The following is an 18746-nucleotide window of genomic DNA, read 5'->3' as shown; positions in this document are numbered from 1 at the left end:
AACAGAGATGTTAGAATTAGCCTTCAATAGAAGGTCAGGAAAGAAACAAAACACAGAAGGGGCAAATAGAAAACAAATAGCAAGATGGGAAATCTAAATCCAACTATATCAACAGTCAATGTAAATAAATTAAAAGACTAAGATTGTATCAGGGGATCACTTGGTAAAGAACATGACTTTCTAATCACTATGCAGCATACCTGAAACTAATACAAATTTTGAATGTAAACTGTAATTGAAAAATAGAAAAAAAAGACTACGATTGTCGGAATTACTAGTAAAACCAAGTTCCAACTAAATGCTAACATTTAAACACAGATAAGAGGGTAAAAAAGATGTATTTGCAAATATTAATCATAAAAAAGTAGAAATGGCAAGGTTAATGAGACAAAGTAGATTTTAAGACAAAGAATATTAACAAAAATAAAGAGGAACTTTTAAAATGAAAAAAGGCTCAATTCATCGGGAAGACTTAATAATCCAAAATATATATTCACCTAATCAAAGGGCTTTAAAACACATGAAATAAGTAGTCAGATTTCATCCTGATTAAAGGAAAAATCGACAAATCTATAATTATAGTTGGATATTTTAATACTCCTCTCTCAGTAACTGATAAAAGAGACCAAAAAAAAGTACAGACATAACTGATTTGAACACAACCAACCAACTTTGACATTTACAAAAACGCTATACCCTACAACTGTAGTATGCACATTCTTTTTGAGCATATGTAGAACATTCATCAAGACAGACCATGTGCTGGGCCATAAAACAAGTTTCGATAAGTTTCAAAGGACAAAATCATACAGAGCATGTTCTCTGATCACAATGGAATTAGAAATCTAAAATGAATTAGTATTTGCAAAATTCCCAGATATCTGAAAATTAAGCAACACACTTCTACAGAAAAACATGAATCAAATAAATCATAACACATAAAAACATTTTGAACTAAGTAATAAAATCAAAACATATCAAAATTTATGGGATGCAGTACAGAGCAATATTTAGGGTGAAACTGATTGCTCAAATGTTAACACTGGGAAAGTCTAAAATCAATGATCTAAGCCTACCCCTAAGAAGCTAGAAAGAACAAAGAAAACCCAAAGTAAATAAAAGAAAATAAAAAACAGGGCAACCCTTTTTAGGAGGGACCCCTCTCACATGCTGAGAGCCTTGTTATTTACTTTCGCTTTAATAAATTTCTCTCCCTTTTGCTAAAAAAAAAAAAAAAAAGAAAAGAAAAAGAAAGAAAGAAAAGAAAAGAAAAAACAGAATAAATGATATAGAACACAAGAAAAAACTGGCAAATCAAAAGATGGTTGTATAAAAAATATCAATAAAGTTGACAAAGCCCTACCTCGGTTGATCAGGGAAAAACAAGAGAGATAAAACACAAATCAGACTGAAAGAGGGGATACTACATTATTACAAATTATACAGGCATAAAAAAGAAATTAAGGAACTATTGTATTATGGACATCTTTATGCCAGACAAATTCAAGAACTTAGAAGAAATGGATTAATTCCTTGAAAAACATAAATTACCAAAGTTAACATAGAAATGAAATATTTAAATTGCCTATACATATTAAACAAATTGAATAATTAAAACCTCCCCACAAGGAAAATTCCAGACTCAGAGGGTTTCACTAGTGAATTTTATCAAACATTTAAGGCATAATACTAATTTTAGATGAAACTCTTCCAGAAAAGAAGGGAAGAAGGAATAATTCCCAAATAATTTTATGAAGCCAGTATAGTCTTGATTCCAAAACTAAATGACATTGCAAAAAAAAGAAAACATAAGCCCTAACCGGTTTGGCTCAGTGGATAGAGCGTCGGCCTGCAGACTGAAGGGTCCCAGGTTCAATTCCGGTCAAGGGCATGTACCTCGGTTGTGGGCACATCCCCAGGAGGGGGTGTGCAGGAGGCAGCTGATTGATGTTTCTCTCTCATCATCGATGTTTCTGTCTATCCCTCTCCCTTCCTCTCTGAAATCAATAAAGACATATTAAAAAAAGAAAAAAAAGAAAACATAGACCCATATCCCTCATGAATACAGATGAATACATCATGAACAATATTTTAATAAATCAAATCCAGTAATACATAAAAAGGGTAATCCATTACAATCAAGTGAGGTTAATCCAGAGATGTAAGATTGATTCAACATTCAGAAAGATGCCCTTCACATTATAAGTTAAAGAAAATCCCTAAGATCATCTCAATAGATGCAGAAAAAGTATTTGACAAAATTCAGCAATCATTTATAATCAAAAGATTCAGTAAACTAGGAACAGTAGGGACCTTAATCAATCTGATGATGTATGTCTTTAAAATCCTACAACACCGTGCTTAATAAAAAACTGAATGATTTCTTCCACAGATCAAGAATAAGATAAGGAATGCATGCTCTCATTACTTTTATTAAATACTAGAGGCCCGGTGCACAAATTTGTGCATGGGTGGGGTCCCTGGGCCTGGCTATGGTAGCACACTGACCACCAGGGCGCAGCTCCTGTGTTGAGCATCTGCCCCCTGGTGGTCAGTGCACATCATAGCTACTGGCTGGTCGTCTGGTCATAATGGTCACTTAGACTTTTATATAGGTAGATTGTACTGGAGGTCTCAGGCAAGAGCAGTAAAGCCAGAAAAAGAAAAAGCAAGCAGAATAGAAAGGAAGAAGTAAAACTGTCTCTATTCAAAGAGGACATGACCCACCCTGGCCAGGTGGCTCAGTTGGTTAGAGCATTGTGTGTACACCAAAAGGTGGCAGGTTCTATTCCTCTCAGGGCACATACCCTGTTATGATATGTTATATCAGCTATACTAATAAAAGGGTAATATGCTAATTAGACCAGGAGACCTTCCGGACGTCCTTCTGGACAAAGCCATGGTGACGGGGCCAAGGCAGAGGTGGTTAAGGGCTATCAGGCCAGGATGAGAGAGCAGTTGGGGGCGAGCAGGCCGGCAGGGGGGTGCTGTTTGGGGCGATCAGGCCGGCAGGGGGGGCAGTTTGGAGTGAGCAGGCTGGCAGGCAGAGTGGTTAGGGGCAATCAGGCAGGCAGGCAGGTGAGCGGTTAGGAGCCAGTAGTCCCGGATCGGGCCTAAACCAGCAATCGGACATCCCCCGAGGGGGTCCCAGATTGGAGAGGGTGCAGGCTGGGCTGAGGGACACCACCCCTCCCCCAGCACGAATTTCGTGCATCAGGCCACTGGTCACATATCAATATATTCTGAACTAAATGCTGCAGGTTCAGTTTCCTGTAGGGGCACATACAGGAGGCAACTAATCAATGTTTCTCTCTCACATCGATGTTTCTCTCCCCCACCTCTAAAATCAATAAAAAACAAACAAAAAACAAAGACAATGTGACCTAGAAAATTCTAAGGTATCTACTAAATAACTAACAGAACTAAGTGAGTTTAGTAAGGTTATAGGATACAATGTTAATACAGAAAAATGAATTATATTTCTCATCAGCAAAAAACAAGTCAATGATACAAAATCTAGAAATTAAACAGAAATGAAAATGAGAAACTAAGCACCCTATTTTAATGCTTATTATAATGAAGCTAAAGAAATGGACAAATAGATCAATGGAATAAACTAGAAGAGGAATGACAAACTTTTTTTCTATAAAAGGCCAGTTAGTAAATATTTTAGTCTTAGCAGACAACCTATATTTTCCATTCCTCATTCTTCTATTTATTGGTTTGTGTTTTTGTTTTTTAAATCAACCCTTTAAAACTATAAACACCGCCCTGGCCGAATAGTTCAGTTGGTTGGAGCATCGTCCCGATATGCCAAGGTTACTGGTTCAATCCCCAGTCAAGGCACATACACAAGTCAACCAATGAATACATTAGTAAGTGGAGTAACAAATCTATGTCTCTCTCGCTCTCTTTATTCCTCCCTCTCTAAAAATCAATTAAAAAAAGAAACTCATTCTTAGGTTATGGGCTATAAAAAACAGTCAATAAACCAGATCTGGTCCATGGGCTACACAGCTTGCTAGTTTCCAGACTAGAGTCCAAAAACAGACCTCTCTCATCTAGTCAATTCCATTCCTAGCTATTTATCCAAGAGAAATGAAAATTTATATGTCCACACAAAGACTTGTACAAAATGTTCACAGAAACTTTATTCTAACAGCCCAAACTGGAAACCATTACAATGTCCATGAATAGGAGATTGGATAAACAAATCTTGGTAAATTCACACAATGAAATACTATTTAGCAATAAAAATGTGCCCTGGCCAGGTGGCCGGGTTGGAGCATCGTCCTGCACACCAAAAGGTTACAGGTTTGATTCCTGGTCAGGGCACATACCAAGGTTGTGGGTTCCATCCCTAGTAGTGGCGCATGCAGGAGGCAACCAATCAATTTTCTCTCTCTCTCTCTCTCTTTCTCTCAAATCAATAAAACTATATCCTCGGGCGAGGATTAAAGAAACACCAAAAAAACTACTGATTCAGGCAGCAACATGGATGAATCTCAAGAACATGCTGCAAGCAAAAGTAGCCTTGCACAAAAAAGTAAATACTGCATGATTCCATTTATATAAAGCTTGAGAATGGGTAAAACTCATCCTCATCCATGGTGAAAGAAATCAGTACTGATTATGGCAGTGGGGGTAGGAGGGACAAAAAAAGGGAGAAATTTAAAGGAACTTTCTGGGATAATGTATCTTGATAGGGTTGTGGGTTATAGGGGCACGAGTTTGATAAATGCATCAACTGTAACATTTAAGATCTGTGCATCTCTATGTAATGTATATCTCCAGTAATAAGATTAAAACAATAAAATATTTTTAAAGCAATACATGTAGGTCTTTAACTCCAGATCCTAATTATTGACCTTTAGTTGGAAAGGAACAGGTTGACTGGTTTTTCTTACAAGTAATACTCTTCAAAGTAGTCACCAGGAGCTTATTAAATCAAAGTATTCAATGTTGCTATTATGCAAAACATTCATTCAGTTTGTTACAGAATATAATCAGTTATAAAGAACTAGGGAAAAAGAAACATGACTCCAAATTTGACTTTACAAAGAGATAATTATGGATAAGACTGGTAGAGAAAACATCAAAAAGTTAACACTGAACTAGATGATAGAATTATGGGCAATAATTCTCTAGACTTGCAAATTTTGTATAATAAGCATAAAATATTTTTATTAGAAAATATTCACTGAAAACATTAGAAAGCAGTCTCATTATCACTCCAAATATTTTATTGGTTTCTCAAATCCTTTATGTAAGAAAGCACCTAGCCAACTAACCAAACTTCTCTGAAAGTTTTTCGGTAAACCCAGGCACTATGCTAAGAACTTCACAGATTTCTCCCTCAGACTCCGTAATAGTGTCAGTGGGAGATTCTTGTCCCGGTCCCCTCGCCAACTCCAAACCAACGGAGCCCTACAAATCTCAGATATTTGTGAATGAATCTCCATCTAAGTTGGCCAGGCTGGTGTCCAGATCGGCAATGCCTGGAATATAGCATCCAGTCTGATGGCCAGATGTCAGGTGACAAGACCATTAGGGGAGGAGATGACTCTTTTAACACCTTGTTTAGTGAGATAGGCGCTAGTAAGCATGTTCCCAGTGCAGTATTTGTAGACCTGGAACCCATCCATGGCCATTGATAAAGTTCACACTGATACCTACTGCCAGTTCTTCCACTCTGAGCAGCTCAAGGCAAGGAAGATGCTGCCAATTACTATAACCGTGGACACTACACCATTGGCAAGGAGATCATTGACCTTGTCTTGGACTAAATTTGTAAATTGGCCTATCAGTGCACAGGTCTTCAGTGCTTCCTGGTTTTCCAGTTTTAGTGAGGGAACTGGTTCTGGATTCACCGCCCTACTGATGGAACGGCTCTCTGTTGATTATGGCAAGGTCAATCCGGAGTTCTTCATCTACCAAGCCTCTCAGTTTCCACAGCCCTACAACTCCATTCTCACCACCCACATCACCCTGGAGCACTCTGATTGTACCTTCATGGTTGACAATGAGGCCACCTACAATATCTGTCATAAAAACCTCAATACTGAGCACCCAAAGTATACTAATCTTAACTGCCTTATTAGGCAGATTTTGTCCTCCATCACTGCTTCCCTCAGGTTTGATAGAGCCCTGAATATTATTCTGACTGAATTCCAGACCAACCTGATATCCTATCCTCACATCCATTTCTCTGTTGCCACAATATGCCTCTGTCATCTCAGCTGAGAAAGCCTACCAGGGAAAGCTTACCATACTGTAGCAGAGATCACGTGTGTGTGTGTGTGTGTGTGTGTGTGTGTGTGTGTGTTTAATATATTTTTATTGATTTCAGAGAGGAAGGGAGAGGGAGAGAAACATCAATGATGAGAAACATTAATCGGCTGTCTCTTGCACGCCCCCTACTGGGGATTGAGCCCGCGACCCGGGCATGTGCTCTTGACCAGAATCGAACCCGGGACCCTTGTCTGCAGGCTGACGCTCTATCCACTGAGCCAAATCAGCCAGAGAACCAATGTGTGTTTTGAGCCAGCCAACCAGATGGTGAAATGTGACCCTCATCATGATAAATACATAGCTTGCTACCCATGGTGATGTGGTTCCCAACCATGTCAATACTACCATTTCCACCATCAAGACCAAGCATACCATTCAGTGTGTGAACTGGTACCCAGTGGCTTCAATGTTGGCTTTAATTACCAGCCTCCCACTGTGGTACCTGGTGGAGATCTAGCCAGAGTATAGTGAGCTGTGTGCATGCTGAGTAACACCACAGCTGTTGCTGAGGCCTGGGCTCACCTGGACCACCAATTTGTCCTGATAAACGCCTAGTGTGCCTTTGTTCATTGGTACGTGGCTAAGGTCATGGAGGAAAGAGAGACACGTGAGGATATGGCTGCCTTTGAGAAGGATTTTAAGGAAGCTGGCAGATAGTGGTGGGGGAGAGGAGGGTAAAGAATATTAACTTGTCTGCTGCAATGTTATACTCCATATCTTGGGGCTGTCTTATTTCTGTTGTTCTGTGAAGTTGTTCATTGTGTCACAAACTTGTTAATGAAAATATTGTTTTTACTTAAAAAATATATACAAAAGAACTTTATATATACTATCTCATTTAATCAACACAATTCTATGAGAAAAATATTATTATCCCCCTTTAATGCACACAATTCTCAAAGGCAGGCACTACTATCATCCTCATTAAAAAGAGAAAACAAAACAAAACACCCAAGACCTAGAATGGTTATGTAATTTTCCCAGGGAGAAGAATTAGTGGAGCCTGGATTTGAACCAAGGCAGCTTATTCCAGAGCCCAAGCTCTGTTTTTAAGCACTTAGCTGTACTGCATCTGGGGAAGGCAGTCTCTGCTTCTACTACTACTACTACTACTACTACTATTACTACTACTGACAATACCCAGTTATATATTATCTCATATAATTTCACTAACTAAAAATTTTTTTTAATGAAACAAATTCATGGATAATTATCATGTGAAGTTAGGTGCACCCTGAATCACATATTCTAAAGGACAACTATGATCAACTTCCATTAAAGTCACAGTAATGAGCTAGTACAAGACTGCTTAATATTTCTACCAAAAACCTGTGCCTACAGGAGCTATATAAATCTCACAGCACACTGTAGTAATTCAAAGCTTTCAGTCTTTTCATTCTATAGACAAACCCATTTATTTCCATTGTGACCTTTTTAAAAGTCCAAATTAAGATTTACTTAATATAACATTCCCTTGTTTTCTTTACATTCATTTAAGCATCAGATAAGATGATATTACATGAAAAAGAGAAAAGCATTAGACAAATGTACAGTATTATTTATCTTTGTTATTAAATATAAAAATGTCCAATTATCATTCCAAAATAGAGAAAGTAGATGAGTCATGCATTCTTTTAATGACTGATGTGGCTCTACTAATTCTTTACTGACTATATTCTGGCTAATCCATTCTGTCAGCATACAGGTTTACAGAGCATGGTCTATGACCAGCACAACTAGGGTCACCAGGTAGCTGGCAAGAAATACAAATTCTCAGGCCATAGCCCAAATCCACTGAATCAACAACTCTGAGGAGGGGCCCAGAATTCTGAGTTCACAAGCCTGCAGTGATTCTTCTGGACACTCAAGAGAACTACTGCTTTAACCTATCTGACCAAAGTGTTAGTTGACTGGGTCCAGAGTGTCTGGATCTAAATCAAAACCTTAAAATACACACACATTTACCCGTTAGGGAGAGCTCCAAGCAAAAACAAGCTCTTTGTTTTCTGACCACTTTCTAAAACAGAAAGTTTCAAAAACCTTATCACAAAACGAGCACTAATCTAACCCCCTGTAAAGAAGACTTACCGTACAAACTATTTTGGTCCCTTGTCATATTTTCATTTGTAAGAAAGGACTAAAAGCATTTCTAAGGCTGCAAAAGCACATTTTTATCAACCTTAGAAAGATTCTGAACTATTTGGCCAGATATCACACATCATCTTCAATTTACCAGCTTTTGGCTTCCCTCTTCCACCCTCTCTGAGAGGAGTAACACTTCTCAACACCTGTACCCAGGAGAATAATGTGATTGTTTGTATGGCTAGTAAATCCCACTTAAATGTATCTTTTTTGCTTTTCTTCTGCCCAGCTGGTGTAGCTCAGTGACTGAGTGTCGACCTATGAATCAGGAGATCACAATTCAATTCCCGGTCAGGACACATGCCCGGGTTGCAGGTTTGGTCTCCAGTGTGAGGTATGCAGGAGGCAGCCGATCAGTGATTCTCTCTCATTATCGATGTTTCTATCTCTCTCTCCCTCTCCGTTCCTCTCTGAAATTAATTTTAAAAATAAAATAAAAATAACAAATATATATGTGTGGGTTATTTTCAATAGAATATGTTACCACAAAGTATATAACATATCAGATTTTGCTACTGCTGAAATAGAGAAATAATTTTGTTTTCTATTTTAAGAGTCACACAAAATTAGGAATGAGCAAGGGGAAATAATCAAATATCCAGAAAGTCTGAAAGAGACCCTTAGCCGAACTGTGAGAGAGCCAATCCTGGTTGTGCCACCTACTGGCTGTGTGATCATGGGAAGGTTATTTAACTTTCCTCCATTCTGTGTGCTTCCATTTCTTACCCTGCAACATAGGAATAGTAGTACATAGTAACCACTTTATATTCTTAATGAGTAAAAGAGTTAAATATTTTCAGCTTTTCTCTAAAAGTAAATTTAGACGTTTTTAAAGGAAAAATATATTCACCCAAAAGACATAAAGTTCAAAAGGTCAATATTTACAGAAAATAGCAAGAGTATTGTCAAAGATCTTGTTACTTCCTAGGAAAAAAAGCTTCAAGCCCATGTAGTTGTACAGATGAAGTCTCTCAATTCTTCAAGGAAAAGATCATTGAAATGCAAAAACATTCCAGAGCACAGATGTGACAGGCTTCCAAACTCTTTTTGATCAAGTTAACATAACACTGATAGCAAAACCAGACAACACACAAAAAAGTACTATGGATCAACCTCATTATTGGTTATTGAGAAGCAAAGCTTCTAAATGAAAGACTAGCAAATAAAATTCAGCACTAAACTTTCAATTTCACAAGCACAGAGATGATTCAATTTGATGCTAGGAAACCTATTGAGATAATCTATCACATAAATAAAACATAGGAGAAAAATCACAGGGTAATCACCACAGATATCAACAAAAGGGAATTTGATAAAACTCATCTTATAAATGAATAGATTATTCCCCAATTTTAAATGACTGCAAACCAAACCTCATATTGTCTATAATAATAAAAGCGTAATATGCGAATTAGACTGGAAAGCTGAACGACCTTCCAGATGTCATTCCAGATGTCCTTCCGGACGACCTTCCAGATGAAGCTGCAGCGGTGGGGGCCAAGGCAGAGGTGGTTAGGGGTGATCAGGCAGGCAGGCGAGCAGTTAGGGGCGATTAGGCAGGCAGGCAAGCAGTTAGGGGCGATCAGGCAGGCAAGCCAGTGGTTAGGGGAGATCAAGCAGGCAGGCGAGCAGTTAGAGGCGATCAGGCAGGCAGGCAGTGTGTTGCTTTATGGGCACCAGGTCCGCGGTGCCATTTCTGTGCTCATCATGGCAGCTCCTGTGTTGAGCGTCTCCCACCTGGTGGCCAGTGTGCGTCATAGTGACCGGTCGGACACTTAGCATAATAGCCTTTTATATATACAGATAGTAAGTTAGGTGATGAAATAGAAAAATTCATTCCCAATAGCAATAATAAATTCATTACTACATCTAGGAATAATCTTAATAAAAAAGGTGTATTGCCTATATAAAGAAAACTATACTATACTTCTCAGCAACTTAAGACTCCATGAAAAGACAACTTGCATGTATACAATAAGATAACTCAGGAAGCCACAAAATTGCTAAAATGTCAAATTTCACTGTAAGTGATTTATAAAGTTCAATACACTCCTACGAATTTTATTTGTTTGTTTTAAAGGATTTGAAAAACAGTCCTAAAGTTTATCTGAAACAGTAAGTTCTCAGCCGTGGCTGCCATGAGAAACCAATCATGAAGAATTACAAACTATATTAATGTTCATGCCATAACCCAGAGATTCTAACTTAATTGGTTTGCAGTGGATTCAGCCATCACATTTTTTTTTTTTTTAATCCTCACACGAGGATATTTTTCCATTGATTTTTAGGGAGAGTAGAAGGGAGGAGAAGAGAAACATCAATGTGAGAGAGACACATCAACTGATTGCCTCCCGCATGTGCCAGGGCCAGGGATTAAGCCTGGAACCAAGGTCTGTGCTCTTGACCAGAATCGAACCTGGACCCTTCAGTCTGCAGGTCGATGCTCTATCCACTGGACCTAACTGGTTAGGGCTCAGGCATCACAATTTTTAAAAAATATATTTTTAGTGATTGAGGAAGAGAGAGATAGAAACATAAATGAGAGAGAACCATTGATTGGGCTGCCTCCTATATGGCCCACACTGGGGATCGAGCCCGCAACCTGGGCATGTGTCCTAAACGAAATTGAACCATGACCTCCAGGTTCATAGGTCGACGCTCAACCACTGAGCTATGCCGGCCAGGCTCAGGCATTACATTTTGACGTGCAAGTAATTCTGATGTGTAGACAGGGTTAAGACCAATACATCTGGAAGAGTATTTTAGAGGAATGGTAAAGAAAATACTGAATATTTGAAAAAGAATGAAAGGCAACTAGCTCCATTATATATTAAACTCATTATACAGGTAGGATAATAACCTTCTAGCACAGAATAAGCAAAGAGCAATGAAACAAAAAGTCCAAAATTAGGCCCAAACCTTCCATATGTGAAAACTAAATAAAATATACCAAAAATAGTGTGTCATATTAGTGGGAAAAAAGCTGGATTAGCAATACCTAAATAAACGGTACTGGGATAACTAACAATTGGAAAAAAATTATACAGCTAGATCTTTTTAACTCACTGAAACCAAAATAAATTCTGAGTTAAAGATCCAAGGTATAAGGGGAAAAATACACAAAAATAGTTCATAATTTTTAAACATGACATAAAACTTAGAAGCCATAAAGGAAAAAAATAGATAAGCCTATTTCTATAAAAACAAAAAACAGCTATAGTCAAACCTCGGTTCTCCAACGTCTCCCATTTGGAACAATTCAGTTCTCCATCAAGTTCACAGAAAAAATGGCTCAGCAGTCTACCAAAACTTGTTTTTGACCTGACAACCCTTTCATGCTGATACCTCAACATGACAAAAAGCATCACTCAGGCAACAAAAAAGGATAGAATGCTTTTGTTGTTGGCTAAATCAATGATTAGCACAATTTTAAAACATAAAGAGGCCATCAAGTGTGCTAATGTGGCTAAGGGTGTGAAAGAAACAATAATCACAGGCAACTGAAGAGGTAGAAAAACTGTTGTTGATTGGATAAACAAAAAGCAGTTAGATGGCGACAGAGTTCAGAGGCGGTGATGTGAAAAAGCATCAATGCGGCATACTGGCCTCCTGAAAGACACCTCTGAAAGGAGCGCTAATAGTGACTCATTTAAGGCTAGTAATGGGGTGATTCGATATAAATTTAAGAAGTATTTGTTTATAGATTAAATACTACTGCTTATCATTTGGGGGTCTGGAACAGGTTAATTCAATTTACATTATTTGTAATGGAAAAAAATGATTCAACTTTCAAACAAATTACTTCTTGAACAGCCTTCTACAATGAATTAAGTTTGAGAACCAAGGTTTCACTGTATTTGGTAAAAAGCACATCTATCATAAGAACTATCCCATTGTAAAGCTGTGTGGCCAATATTCCTAGCAAAACAGACTTGAGCAAATAAAAAAAGGAGGGGGAGGAGAAACCAAGATGGCGGCATAGGTAAACACCGGAAATTGCTGCCTCCCACAACAAATTCAAAAATACAACTAAAAAACAAAACGGACATCATCCAGAACCACAGGAAGGCTGGCTGAGTGGAAATTCTACAACTAGGAGGAAAGAGAAAAGCACACTGAGACTCAGAGGAGGTGCGGTGTGGAAGTAAAGAGCAGAGGTACGGAGGCGCACGCCGAAAGGGCTGGCAGCTGAGGACGAGGCACACGTGGAGAGGGCTGGAAACTGAGGACACAGTTGACCTTTTCAATCGGGAGGGAGTTTCAAGCTCCTGACTGCTCTCAACTCCAGTTCTGGGTGAGTCTCTGGGGACCCAGACTCATAAGGGAAGAAACTGGATTGTCTGGCATCAGGCAGAACTGGAAGACAGCTTTCTCTCAGAGGTGCTTGCAGCGATTACCGCAGGACACTGCAACCTGGGACTTCTTAGGTCAGGACTGAGGATCAGCCATAGATGTTTGCTCTGCCCTGAGACCCCGCCCCACCCAAGCTTTGTGCAGAGGCATTTGCATATGAAAGGCCTGGCCCTTTGCAAGCTGAAAATTACCTAACAAATTGCAGCTGGATTAGAGAGACCCAGAACTTCCAAAAGAAGGTCCAAGGCCCCACAGCAGCTTGCACTGCTTCACAGCTGGGCCTCATCTGGGCACCTCCAAACCCCAAACAAAGAAGAGGAACTCTCCATAGCTCCTGCTGGGTAGCCTCAGGCAGAGGCTAAATTAGCACCTTCTTAGATATCCAAGAGCCAGTGTACCCAGTGGTGAGAGTGGGACCATCCAGATTACAACTCCTCAGATCCCTAAGGGACACACTTCAGGGGGCAGACTCAGTGAGCACCAAAGCCCCACTGAAGCAAGTCTTGCCCCAGAAGGGTGTCTCCAGCTCAGAAGTTCTCCCACTGCAGACACAGCTGATTCTCACAGTCAATTGGCCTGGAGGTCAATTCCTCCCAGTGATACCTACAACAATCAAGGCTTACCTACAACAAGACTGAGCACAAGGGGGTGCACCAAGAGTGTCCACCTCAGGTAATTGGGGAGGCTGAGCCACTAGGCCCTATAGGACACCTAGCGCACAAAGCCACTCTACCAACACAGGGAAGCATAAAAAATGCGGAGACAAAGAAACATGTCACAAATGACAGAAATGGAGGAAAGCAAACTACTGGATATAGAGTTCAAAAACCACACTTTTAAGGTTTTTCAAGAATTTTCTAGAAACCGCCGATAAATTTAGTGAGACCCTCGAGGTTATGATAAAGGACCAACTAGAAATTAAGCATACACTGACTGAAATAAAGGATATTATGCAGAGTTCCAACAGCAGACTAGAGGATCGCAAGAATCAAGTCAAAGATTTGAAATATGAGGAAGCAAAAAACACCCAACCAGAAAAGCAAAATGAAAAAAGAATTCAAAAATACGAAGATAGCGTAAGGAGCCTCTGGGACAACTTCAAGCGTACCAATATCCTAATTATAGGGGTGTCAGAAGAAGAGAGAGAGCAAGATATTGAAAACCTATTTGAAGAAATAATGACAGAAAACTTCCCCTACCTGGTGAAAGAAATAGACTTACAAGTCCAAGAAGCGCAGAGAACCCCAAACAAAAGGAATCCAAAGAGGACCACACCAAGACACATCAAAATTAAAATGCCAAGAGCCAAAGACAAAGAGAGAATCTTAAAAGCAGCAAGAGAAAGAAAGTCAGTTACCTACAAGGGAGCACCCATTCGACTATCAGCTGATTTCTCAACAGAAACTTTGCAGGCCAGAAGGGAGTGGCAAGAAATATTCAGAGTGATGAATGCCAAGAACCTACAACCAAGATTACTTTACCCAGCAAAGTTATCATTCAGAATTGAAGGTCAGATAAAGAGCTTCACAGATAAAAAAAAGCTAAAGGAGTTCATCACCACCAAACCAGTATTATGTGAAATGCTAAAAGGTATCCTTTAAGAAGAGGAAGAAGAAGAAGGTAAAGATACAAATTATGAACAATAAATACACATCTATCAACAAGTGAATCTAAAAATCAAGTGAATAAATAATCTGATGAACAGAATAAACTGGTGATTATAATAGAATCAGGGGCATAGAAAGGGAGTGGACTGACTATTCTTGAGGGGGAAAGGGGTGTGGGGGATGCAGGAAGAGACTGGACAAAAATCATGCACCTATGGATGAGGATAGTGGGGGGCGGTGAGGGTGAAGGGGGGGTGGGAACTGGGTGGAGGGGAGCTATGGGGGGAAAAAAGAGGAACAACTGTAATAATCTGAATAATAAAGATTTAATTAAAAAAATAAAAAAAATTAAAAAAGGAGGAAGAATTTGCATTTATTAAAAGGCTTAAACCTTTACCATATAAAGAATATTAGGACTCTAAACCAGTGATGGCGAACCTTTTGAGCTTGGCGTGTAAGCATTTTGAAAAACCCTAACTTAAATCTGGTGCCGTGTCACATATAGAAATTTTTTGATATTTGCAACCATAGTAAAACAAAGATGTATATTTTTTATATTTATTTTATATATTTAAATGCCATTTAACAAAGAAAAATCAACCAAAAAAATGAGTTCGCGCGTCACCTCTGACACGCATGTCATAGGTTCGCCATCACTGCAGTCTAAATCAACAACAAAAAATGGGAAATAATGTATCAGAAAAACAAAGAATGTGATCAATAGCAAAATACAAATGCCCATGAACTTATGAAGAGACATTTTACTTAAGAGACAATTTGCCTAAGAGAATGGCAAATCAGTAAAGAATGACATCACTGTTGGTGAGAATTGGGGGAACAGGGACTCATTTGCTGCTGGTGAAAGTGTAATATGCACAATGTTTTTGGAGAGTGTTTGGCAATACCTATGCTTGTTTTAAATGTCAATATCCTTTAATCCAGAAATTTTATTCCCAAGAACTTATCCAGCAGAAATAGTCACTCAGATGTACAAAGATGTAAATACAAATCAAAACTGTCAAAACAGAGAAACATTGGAAATAAACCTAAGTGTCCAGCCAATGGGACACTAGTCCTATAAATGATGATATACCCAAATCAGAAACTACTACTGCATCGTATCTACTAAAAAGAACTGAGAGGTCTATCTAATGTGGAATAACTTCCATTTTACATTGTTAAATGGTAGGAAGGAGGTGCATGCACATACACACATACACACACACACACACTACACATACACAGAGACAGGAGGGAAGGAGGTGGAGATGGGTTATTATACACTACTCTTTATGTTTAAGAGCAATATCTACACATTCACCTCACTATACCTCTATGCACAGACCACTTCTTGAAGGATAGAAAAGAAATAGCAGTTGTGTTTGGTGAAAGAATGTGAGAGAACCAAAAATCAAGAATTAAGAGAGATTAACTTTTCACCCAGCCAGCATGGCTCAGTGGTTGAGCATCGACCTATGAACCAGGAGGTCATGGGTTCAATTCCCAGTCAGGACACATGCCTGGGTTGAAGACTCGATCCTCAATAAGAGAGATTAACTTATCAGTTCCTACTCTTAATGCTACTGGGGGGAGAGGGGAGTGTTTGTTATTAAACCATGTGTATGATTACTTTCTAAAAACAAAACTTTTAACAAAGTCTTCGTTAACCGCACTTTTCAGAATCTACCCCATAATGTACGTGGATATGCCTAAACAAGGATATATTCATTGCAACATTTTCTGAATGAATTAAGTAAAAAACAGTACAAATGTTCACCATAGAGGAGTAGATAAACAAATTAAGTTGCATCATATAATGAAACCTGAAACCAGAGGCCCGGTGCACAAATTCGTGCATGGGTGGGGTCTCTTGGCCTGGCTGGCAATCAGGGCTGATTGGGGCCGATTGGGGCCAGGAAGGGACCACAGGAGGGCTCCAGGGCACGTCTAGTCCTCTCGCTCAGTCGTGATTGGCCGGACCCCAGCCGCAAGCTAACCTACCAGTCTGAGCGTCTGCCTCTGGTGGTCAGTGAGCATTATAGCGACTGGTCAAGCGGTCAACCAAACAGTCAACTGATCAGTTGGACACTTAGCATATTACACTTTTATTATATAGGATACTTTGCTATTAGTAGGAGAAAAATTTTGTGTGCACTCACATATGGATATATGAATATGTTATATGTATGCTGTTAGGTGAAACGGCAAGGTGCTTATACAGTTTGGTTCCATTTGGTATTTTAAAAGGATGTGTGTTAATAAATATACATAGATGTAGTTATTAATTTACTAGAGGCCCGGTGCACAAAAATTCGTGCACTGGGGGGGAGGGGCGCGGGGTCCCTCAGCCTGGCCTGCTCCCTCTCACAGTCCGGGAGCCCTCAGGGGATGTCCTACTGACGGCTTAGGCCTGCTCCCCATCTGGCCTCCCTCTGTGGGAGGTGGCCGGGCCCATCAGGGGAAGGCGTCACCCCCATCACCCTGCTGCTGCTGCCACTGCCAGCCACTGCGGCTGCTGGCCCTCCTCAGCCAGCTCTCCTCGGCCCTCGAAGCCGCTGCAGCTTTGTGCGGAAGGACATCTGGAAAACATCCGGTCTATCCAGTCTAATTAGCAATATTACCCTTTTATTAGTATAGATAGAAAACATGCATTTCCTGTGTAATAATTTTAAAACAAAATTATCTTTGAAAAAAGTTTCTTTTCCCCATATGCATTTTAAAATCTTAGTTGGCTCTACTATTATTATATTATAGAGCAGTGGTTCTCAACCTTCCTAATGCCGCGACCCTTTAATACAGTTCCTCATGTTGTGGTGACCGCCAATTTCATTGTTACAAATTGAACATAATTAAAGCATAGTGATTAATCACAAAAACAATATGTAATTATATATGTGTTTTCCGATGGTCTTAGGCGACCCCTGTGAAAGGGTCATTCGACCCCCAAAGGGGTCGCGACCCACAGGTTGAGAACTGTTGTTATAGAGAATAGTTTAAAATGAACTTGTCTCTTGTTCTTACTATTTGCCCACCACTATTAATTCTTTTGTCCCATCCAAAGGCCATGACAATCTTTCAAAAATGACAGTCCCTGCCCTTTCTTCACCATTGGCCTCTTTGGGATTACCTATAGGTAATAGAGAGGACTACCCTCACAACACTAATGTAACTTACTTTCCACATAGTGAACACTTCCAAAGTAATGTTTGAAAGAAAGGTCACTCTGTACAAAGGAAAGAATCCCAAAACAGAATGAAAAACCTGGGTAAACAGAGGGACATTAAGTGACAAAATTGAAATCACAAAGCCCAGACTCAGGAAACTCCCCAGAACAAGCAAAACCACCAAATTCTTCAACAAATAAAATGTAAGGCTCTTAGAGATTAATTGACTGAAATATGGGTTATTCAAATTTTGAAAAATAATCTGGAAAAAAAAATTATGACAAAGGAGACCACTGGAAATTTGAATATTTAGTGGACATTTGACATCTCAAAGAAACTATTCATGCATTTACAAGTGAGAATGGCACTTATGTTTGGGTATGCCAAGTCTAACTTTTAGGAATACATATTATCAATGGCTAAGTATGGTCAGAGGCCCAAAACTGTTTTCATGAAATACTAAGACATTTTTTGTTTTTTTTCACCTTCATTTTCTCATAAGAACAGAGTTGTTTTCCAGAGGCTCTGTGACACGTGATGTCACCGTGCTTGATGGCTAATGGAATATATACTTGTGTTTTAAAAGTCTGTTTTTAGTATCCAGAGTGGCAAATACTGACAGATATAATCCACATTTTAAAGAAATTTCCTTAGGGCCCTCAATAATTTTTAAGATTATTCAGGAATCCAAGACCAAAAAGAATGAGAAGTCCTGCACTATGCTACTATGACTACTTTTGTATATGATTTAAATTCTCCAAAATAAAAAGCTTTTTTTAACTGGGTAGTATGGATTGGAATGATGAGTGGATTAAGAAGGAACAAACATCAATCTATCCAAGAATCCCAAACCCATCAGAAATCCCTTCTCAGCCCAACTCTAAAAGACATGTGCATACACAGACCCCTCTTCAAATGCCAGGAATAACTAAAGTTTAAGTTCACATTGTCTTTTACTAATTTTCAAAAGAGATAACTGCAATTTCGATGTTGGGAATTACTTCACCTTTGTTTCTTAAGTTTAAAAAAAAAAAAAAATTCTGCTCCTTACCTAAGATAGTCACAGGACTTCATATCCGTCACCTAATGCTCACAATCAACCTTGTGGGGAAATTGCATTCTATTCTAATTTCTCCCTTTTCTTTATATGGGATTAATCAAATCCAAAGAACAGCCCAAACCATTTTTC

At 39.1% G+C, this 18746-nt stretch overlaps 1 protein-coding gene and 1 pseudogene across 2 annotated transcripts in view; one reads left to right on the top strand and one right to left on the bottom strand.

The window, feature by feature from the left end:
• CREBBP (CREB binding protein) overlaps window positions 1-18746 on the bottom strand; it is a 154968-nt gene that overhangs the window by 110425 nt on the left and 25797 nt on the right. The gene's annotated exons all lie outside the window — the stretch shown is intronic.
• LOC139009107 (tubulin alpha-1C chain-like) lies at window positions 5529-6948 on the top strand (annotated as a pseudogene).

This window comes from Myotis yumanensis, unplaced genomic scaffold, assembly GCF_028538775.1.
Source record: "Myotis yumanensis isolate MYYU_CA2020_CCGP unplaced genomic scaffold, mMyoYum1.0.hap1 SCAF_4, whole genome shotgun sequence".
NCBI classification, from domain to species: Eukaryota; Metazoa; Chordata; class Mammalia; order Chiroptera; family Vespertilionidae; genus Myotis; species Myotis yumanensis.
Note: the sequence above shows the minus strand (reverse complement) of the source record. Positions and strands in the feature narration are given on the sequence as shown.